Raw genomic sequence first — 9,718 nt, 5'->3', positions numbered from 1 at the left:
CATTTTAGATGATGGTTCAAGTACCTAATAAAGCCATATTTCAGAAATCTGTGTATAGTTAACTGATATTTCTAAGTTGGAAATTGATGTAAACTCCTGGAATAGCACACAGAGGAAGGTGGTAGTGCTCACCATTGCCAAGGAAAGTCCACCATCTCTCCTAGGGTAATTGTCTGGAGGGGAGAGGAATCTTCATTACTTTTCCACCTACCTCCCCCTTTCTAATCGCTTAATTGGGCATTTCTTGATCTGGCCAGCATTTCTGGTCTCTGCTCATTCTTTGCCTTCAGCCACCTCTGACTGCAATCAGGCAATCCCTCACTGTTCACTGACCATTTGTTACTTCTGGGCCTTGCTAATGCCATTCAGAATGTCAAAAATCCAGTTTAAGAACTAGTTCAAAGGCCACCTTCACAAAGCTGCCCCTTCCTCCCAAGAGCTCCCACAGCCCCCTACCCGAGGCAGCGTGAGCCTTTTGGTATTGTCTTGGTGGTGCCACCATCCAGACTGTCAGTAAAGTCTGATAGGCCCCAGATGAAGGAGTGACTGGATAATAGAGCTAAAGTAATGCTTTGTGACTTCCAAGGCTGGTCATAAAAGGCAGCACAGCTTACAGCTAGTTTGTTGGAACAGCTGGTAGGCCATGAGACAATATGTAAAAAGCTCTGTCACCCCAGAGCTACCATGCTGAGGCAGCCCAAACCAGCCCATACAGAGATGACCTGGAGAGACCCTGGAGCTGTCAGCAGAGAGAGACTCCTGGCCAGGGCCTATTATCCAGCCTCCTACCCTAACTGCTCTACCCACTGTTGACTGCAAGTGTATCAGACAACAGAGTCAGAACTGCCAAGCAGAGAATCCCCCAAATTCTTGATCCACAGAAACCATGAAAGAAAATGATTATTGTTTAAGCTGCCTAAGTTTTGAGATGGTTTGTTACACAGCAACAGTAACTAGGGATTGTTCCTAATGCCTACATTACCCTTGTGGGGCTTCATAAAAAGGAGGGAGTTGTTCCAGGGGCTCACTGGTCAACATTTAGTTTCTAACCTTTTTCTTGGGGCCACTTTGCTTTTTATGTCAAATTTTTAATGTTATTCAACATAGTATTGGAAGTCTTAGAGCAATCAGGCAAGAAAAAGAATTACAGACATCCAAATTGGAAGGAAAGGATTCAACTATTTGCAGATGACATACATAGAACACTCTACAGACTCCGCCTAAAAACTGTTAGAAATAATGAATTGAGTAAAGTTACAGGATACAAAATCAATATGCAGAAATCTGTTACATTTCTATACACTAATAAACTGTCAGAGACATTAAGAAAACTCATTTACAACTGCACCAAAGAGAGTAAGTAACTAGGCATAAGTCTAACCAAGGGGGTGAAAGACTTTTACACTGAAAACTGTCAAATGCTGATGAAAGAAATTGAAGATGACACAAATGGGAAGATAGTCTGAGCTCATAGATTGGGAGAATTAATATTGTTAAAATGTCCACACTACTCAAAGCAATCTAGAGATTCAATGCAATCCCTATCAAAATTTCAATGGCATTTTTCACAGAAACGGAACAATTCTAAAACTTTTATGGAACCACAAAAGATCTCAAACAGCCAAAGCAATCTTGAGATAAGAATAATAAAGCTGAGGCAGAGCCAAGGTGGTGGCGTGAGTAGAGCAGCCAAAATCTCCTCCCAAAACCACATATATATATATGAAAATATAACAAAGACAACTCATCCTAAAATAGGGACCAGAGGACACAGGACAACATCCAGACCACATCCACACCTGCGAGAACCCAGCGCTTCGCAAAGGGGGTAAGATACAAGCCCCAGCCTGGCGGGACACGAGCGCCCCTCCCACCAGCTCCCGGTGGGAGGAGAGAAGTCGGAGTGGGGAGGGAGAAGTAGCCCAGGACTGCTGAACACCCAGCCCCAACCATCCAGACCAGAGCGCAGACACAGTGCATGCGTGGGGTCCTGGATACTAGGGAAACAGGCCAGCAAGACTGGTGAGCGGGTGCCTGAGGCCGATGCTGGAGAACAAAAAGGAGCGGCCTTTTTTTTTTTTCCTCTTATTTCTTGTTGGCGAGTGCTTTTTGGAAGTCTTAAAGGGACAGGGACCCCAATACTAGGGAAACAGCAGCAAGACCGGTGAGCGGGTGCCTGAGGCCGGCACCTGAGGACAAAGAAAATACTGCGTTTTTCTTTTTTTTTTTAATTATTTAATTTTTTGGGTTTTTTTGTTTTGCTTTTTTTTGTTTTGTTGCTGTTGTTTTGGTTTGGCGAGTGCTTTTTGGAAGTCTTAAAGGGGCAGGGCAGGACACTTAGTCCAGAGGCAGGGAATCTGGTGATCTCTGGGCACTCTAACCCCCTGGGCAGCAGGGAGCACGGAGGCCCCTTACAGAGATAAATAGCCTCCCGGATGCTTCCCCTCCAATGGGTCTCCACCATGTTGGAGCAGCAGTCGGAGCCAGGCCACGCCCACAGCAACAGCGGAGATAAATTCCATAGCAGCCAGGCAGGAAGCAGAAGCCCTGTCTGCGCGCAGCTGCCCAGCACAAGCCACTAGAGGTCGCTGTTCTCCCAGGAGAGAAAGGCCACAAACCAACAAGAAGGAAATCTCTTCCAGCCGTCACTCGTACCAGCTCTGCAAACTATCTCTATCACCATGAAAAGGCAAAACTACAGGCAGACAAAGATCACAGAGTCAACACCTGAGAAGGAGACAGACCTAACCAGTCTTCCTGAAAAAGAGTTCAAAATAAAAATCATGAACATGCTGACGGAGATGCAGAGAAAAATGCAAGAGCAATGGGATGAAGTCCAGAGGGAAATCACAGATGCCAGGAAGGAGATTACAGAAGTGAAACAAACCCTGGAAGGATTTATAAGCGGAATGGATAAGATGCAAGAGGCCATCGAAGGAATAGAAACCAGAGAACAGGAACGTATAGAAGCTGACAGAGAGAAAGATAAAAGGATCTCCAGGAACGAAACAATACTAAGAGAACTCTGTGACCAATCCAAAAGGAACAATATCTGTATTATAGGGGTATCAGAAGAAGAAGAAGAAAGAGGAAAAGGGATAAAAGTGTCTCTGAAGAAAGAATTGCTGAAAACTTCCCCAAACTGGGGGAGGAAATAATCGAACAGACCACGGAAATACACAGAACCCCCAACAGAAAGGATCCAAGGAGGAAACCAAGACACATAATAATTAAAATGGCAAGGATCAAGGACAAGGAAAGAGTTTTAAAGGCAGCTGGATAGAAAAAGGTCACCTATAAGGAAACCCATCAGGCTATCATCAGACTTCTCGACAGAAACCCTACAGGCCAGAAGAGAATGGCATGATATATTTAATACAATGAAACAGAAGGGCCTTGAACCAAGGATACTGTATCCAGCACGACTATCATTTAAATATGATGGCAGGATTAAACAATTCCCAGACAAGCAAAAGCTGAGGGAATTTGCTTCCCACAAACCACCTCTACAGGGCATCCTACAGGGACTGCTCTAGATGGGAGCACTCCTAAAAAGAGCACAGAACAAAACACACAACATATGAAGAAAGGAGGAGGAGGAATAAGAAGGGAGAGAAGAAAAGAATCTCCAGACAGTGTATATAACAGCTCAATAAGCGAGCTAAGTTAGGCAGTAAGATACTAAAGAGGCTAACCTTGAACCTTTGGTAATCACGAATTTAAAGCCTGCAATGGCAATAAGTACATATCTCTCAATAGTCACCCTAAATGTAAATGGACTTAATGCACCAATCAAAAGACACAGAGTAATAGAATGGATAAAAAAGCAAGACCCATCTATATGCTGCTTACAAGAAACTCACCTCAAACCCAAAGACATGCACAGACTAAAAGTCAAGGGATGGAAAAACATATTTCAGGCAAACAACAGTGAGAAGAAAGCAGGGGTTGCAGTGCTAATATCACACAAAATACACTTCAAAACAAAGAAAGTAACAAAAGATAAAGAAGGACACTACATAATGATAAAGGGCTCAGTCCAACAAGAGAATATAACCATTCTAAATATATATATGCACCCAACACAGGAGCACCAGCATATGTGAAACAAATACTACCAGAACTAAAGGGGGAAATAGACTGCAATGCATTCATTTTAGGAGACTTCAACACACCACTCACCCCAAAGGATAGATCCACCGGGCAGAAAATAAGTAAGGACACAGAGGCACTGAACAACACACTAGAACAGATGGACCTAATGGACATCTATAGAACTCTACATCCAAAAGCAACAGGATATACATTCTTCTCAAGTGCACATGGAATATTCTGCAGAATAGACCACATACTAGCCCACAAAAAGAGCCTCAGCAAAATCCAAAATATTGAAATTCTACCAACCAATTTTTCAGACCACAAAGGTATAAAACTAGAAATAAATTCTACAGAGAAAACAAAAAGGCTCACAAACACATGGAGGCTTAACAACATGCTCCTAAATAATCAATGGATCAACGAACAAATCAAAATAGAGATCAAGAAATATATGGAAACAAATGACAACAACACAAAGCCCCAACTTCTGTGGGATGCAGCGAAAACAGTCTTAAGAGGAAAGTATATAGTGATCCAGGCACACTTGAAGAAGGAAGAACAATCCCAAATGAATAGTCTAACATCACAATTACCGAAACTGGAAAAAGAAGAACAAATGAGACCTAAAGTCAGCAGAAGGAGGGACATAATAAAGATCAGAGAAGAAATAAACAAAATTGAGAAGAATAAAACAATAGCAAAAATCAACGAAACCAAGAGCTGATTCTTTGAGAAAATAAACAAAATAGATAAGCCTCTAGCCAAACTTATTAAGAGAAAAAGAGAATCAACACAAATTCAGAAATGAGAATGGAAAAATCATGACAGACCAGAAATACAAAGAATTATTAAAGACTAGTATGAAAACCTATATGCCAACAAGCTGGAAAACCTAGAATAAATGGACAACTTCCTAGAAAAATACAACCTCCCAAGACTGACCAAGGAAGAAACACAAAAGTTAAACAAACCAATTATGAGCAAAGAAATTGAAACGGTAATCAAAAAACTACCCAAGAACAAAACCCCCGGGCCGGACAGATTTACCTCGGAGTTTTATCAGACACACAGAGAAGACATAATACTCATTCTCCTTGAAGTTTTCCAAAAAATAGAAGAGGAGGGAATACTCCCAAATTCATTCTATGAAGCCAACATCACCCTAATACCAAAACCAGGCAAAGACCCCACCAAAAAAGAAAACTACAGACCAATATCCCTGATGAATGTAGACGCAAAAATACTCAATAAAATATTAGCAAACAGAATTCAACAGCATATCAAAAGGATCATACACCATGACCAAGTGGGATTCATCCCAGGGATGCAAGGATGGTACAACATTCGAAAATCCATCAACATCATCCATCACATCAACAAAAAGAAAGACAAAAACCACATGATCATCTCCATAGATGCTGAAAAAGCATTTGATAAAATTCAACATCCATTCATGATAAAAACTCTCAGCAAAATGGAAATAGAGGGCAAGTACCTCAACATAATAAAGGCCATATATGATAAACCCACAGCCAACAATATACTGAACAGCGAGAAACTGAAAGCTTTTCCTCTGAGATCAGGAACTAGACAGGGAGGCCCACTCTCCCCACTGTTATTTAACGTAGTACTGGAGGTCCTAGCCATGGCAATCAGACAAAACAAAGAAATACAAGGAATCCAGATTGGTAAACAAGAAGTTAAACTGTCACTATTTGCAGATGATATGATATTGTACATAAAAAAACCCTAAAGACTCCACTCCAAAACTACTAGAGCTGATATCGGAATACAGCAAAGTTGCAGGATACAAAATTAACACAGAAATCTGTAGCTTTCCTATACACTAACAATGAACCAATAGAAAGAGAAATCAGGAAAACAATTCCATTCACAGTTGCATCAAAAAGAATAAAATACCTAGGAATAAACCTAACCAAAGAAGTGAAAGACCTATACCCTGAAAACTACAAGTCACTCTTAAGAGAAATTAAAGGGGACACTAACAAATGGAAACTCATCGCATGCTCCTGGCTAGGAAGAATTAATATCGCCAAAATGGCCATCGTGCCCAAAGCAATATACAGATTTGATGCAATCCCTATCAAATTACCAGCAACATTCTTCAATGTACTGGAACAAATAATTCAAAAATTCATATGGAAACACCAAAGACCCTGAATAGCCAAAGCAATCCTGAGAAAGAAGAATAAAGTAGGGGGGATCTCACTCCCCAACTTCGAGCTCTACTACAAAGCCATAGTAATCAAGACAATTTGGTACTGGCACAAAAACAAGAGCCACAGACCAGTGGAACAGATTAGAGACTCCAGACATTAACCCAAACATATATGGTCAATTAATATTTGATAAAGGAGCCATGGACATACAGTGGCGAAATGACAGTCTCTTCAACAGATGGTGTTGGCAAAACTGGACAGCTACATGTAGGAGAATGAAACTGGACCACTGTCTAACCCCATACTCAAAAGTAAATTCAAAATGGATCAAAGACCTGAATGTAAGTCATGAAACCATAAAACTCTTAGAAGAAAACATAGGCAAAAACCTCTTAGACATAAATATGAGTGACCTCTTCTTGAACATATCTCCCCGGGCAAGGAAAACAAGAGCAAAAATGAACAAGTGGGACTATATTAAGCTGAAAAGCTTCTGTACAGCAAAAGATACCATCAATAGAACAAAAAGGAATCCTACAGTATGGGAGAATGTATTTGTAAATGACAGATCCGATAAAGGCTTGACGTCCAAAAAATATAAGGAGCTCACACGCCTCAACAAACAAAAAACAAATAATCCAATTAAAAAATGGGCAGAAGAACTGAACAGACAGTTCTCCAAAAAAGAAATAGAGATGGCCAACAGACACATGAAAAGATGCTCCACATCGCTAATTATCAGAGAAATGCAAATTAAAACTACAGTGAGGTATCACCTCACACCAGTAAGGATAGCTGCCATCCAAAAGACAAACAACAACAAATGTTGGCGAGGCTGTGGAGAAAGGGGAACCCTCCTACACTGCTGGTGGGAATGTAAATTAGTTCAACCATTGTGGAAAGCAGTATGGAGGTTCATCAAAATGCTCAAAACAGACTTACCATTTGACCCAGGAATTCCACTCCTAGGAATTTACCCTAAGAATGTAGCAGTCAAGTTTGAGAAAGACAGATGCACCCCTATGTTTATCGCAGCACTATTTACAATAGCTAAGAATTGGAAGAAACCTAAATGTCCATCAGTAGATGAATGGATAAAGAAGATGTGGTACATATACACAATGGAATACTACTCAGCCATAAGAAGAGGGCAAATCCTACCATTTGCAGCAACATGGATGGAGCTGGAGGGTATTATGCTCAGTGAAATAAGCCAAGCGGAGAAAGAGAAATACCAAGTGATTTCACTCATCTGTGGAGTATAAGAACAAAGGAAAAACTGAAGAAACAAAACAGCGGCAGAATCACAGAACCCAAGAATGGACTAATAGGTACCAAAGGGAAAGGGACTGGGGAGGATGGGTGGGTAGGGAGGGATAAAGGGGGTGGAAGAAGAAGGTGGGTACCAAGATTAGCATGCATTGGGGGGAAGGGAGAAGGGAGGGCTGTACAACACAGAGAAGACAAGTAGTGATTCTACAACATTTTGCTATGCTGATGGACAGTGACTGTAAAGTGGTTTATAGTGGGGACCTGGTATACGGGAGAGCCTAGTAAACATATTCTTCATGTATGTGTAGATTAATGATAAAAAAAAAAAAAAGAAAGAAAAGGGGGAACACTCCCTGATAGGATAAAACTAACTGTAAATCAACGATTAATGCATGCTTTAAATATCCTTAATTTTGATCACTTAAAAGGGTGTCAGATGATCAGCTATGGAGGTACATTTTTCTGATAATACTCCTTTCTCTTAAAAAAAAAAAAAGGCAGTTCCTGTGTGGTGACCTCCAATGAGTTCTACACAATGGTATAAAGGGCATATCAAAGTGTGGGCAAAGAGTCTGTTTGTGTTTATACAGAGGATCAAAGCCTAATTTGGCTACCCAGAAAATGAACTAAGATACGATATGAAGAAGAACGACCAACATCAGGACTCTCTGGAAGAGTCATACCAGAAGATGATCATCAAAAAACCTCAACAAAGATCCAGGTGATGCTGCAGTTGTAGCTGCATTCATCCCACCGGTTCCTGGACTTGCCATTGGAATGAAGAAGGAGATATCTAAGCTGGCCTGTGCATACAGTAAAACAACAAATTTGACTGGATCTATACTGTTGGAACTCAACCAAGAATTAGGAGAAGTGCAAGTTGTAGCGCTCCAAAATCTTACAACTACAGACTATCTATTGTTAAAAAAACATATGGGATGTGAACAGTTCCCAGGAATGGGTTGTTTTAATTTGTCTGATTTCTCTCAGACTGTTCAAGTTCAGTTGGACAATAGCCACCATATCATAGATAAGTTTTCACAATGCCTAGGGTGCCTAACTGGTTTTCTTTGTTTCACTGGAGATGGCTGGTAATTATAGGTCTGCTTTGGTCATGTAACTGTATTCCTATTATGTTAATGTGTGCGTGCAATTTAATTAGTAGTTTAAAACCTATACATGCATAAGTTACTCTACAAGAAGATATGTCAAAGTAATAATCAGTCTTCCCATGTTATCTTCCATCTGCTACTCCTATAGCTTTTCTTCTTCCTTCCTAATTACAACCCTTAAATAGAATTCGTGCCTCATATCTAATTTACCAAGTATCATAATCCGTCCAAGTGGGAAAGATACCTCAAGACAAATGCTGGGCATAGAAGTCACAGGGCATAAATCTGCAAAGAAGTAAAAAGCTAACCTTTTCAAACAATATGGCTTCTCTCTCACTTATCAACTTTACATCTCCCTGTATGGCCCCGGAAGATGACTGGTTAGCCAGAGATGGGTAAGATTCCTCAAGGGAGGAACAACCTAAGACAGGCACAGTCGCAGGGGGGCCATCAGGTGAGAAATTGGGGATCAACAGAGGTGAGGCTTAGAACCTCACCCCCCTGTTTTGAGAGAATTCTGCACCTGTGGATGTTTTGTTGCCCTTGTCTAGCTTGGATTAACACTTAGTCTACAGGCACACACCTGATCATCTACATTTGCTCTCTTACAGCACTAAACTATGTTTTCTACCTTTATCTTGCATCTATCTACCACTTCAGCATTTTTTTAAAAATAATAATAATAATAATGGAGAAATGTGGGATTCACATATAAATCAAGTATAAAAATCAAACGAATATTCATATTTGTCCTGATTGTTTATAGTTCATAATGTGTGATCAAAACTGAAATTTTCTGTGATGACTGCCCTTGTACTGTTCACCATGTAAGAATTTATTCACTATGTAAGAATTTGTTCACCATGTAAGAACTTGTTTGTTATGCTTCAGAAGATTGGAGAATGACGAGAATTAGGCTTGGGGTGGATTAATGATTGTGCATTGAGCATTGAGTCCCCTATACAGAATTTTATTGTTGTTAACAACCATTTGATCAATAAATATGAGAGATGCCCTCTCAAAAACAAAAAAAAAAGAATAATAAAGCTGAAGGCA

Source organism: Manis javanica, chromosome 2 (assembly GCF_040802235.1).
Source record: "Manis javanica isolate MJ-LG chromosome 2, MJ_LKY, whole genome shotgun sequence".
Lineage (NCBI taxonomy): Eukaryota > Metazoa > Chordata > Mammalia > Pholidota > Manidae > Manis > Manis javanica.
The sequence above is the reverse complement of the archived record's forward strand: the minus strand, read 5'-3'. Positions refer to the sequence as shown.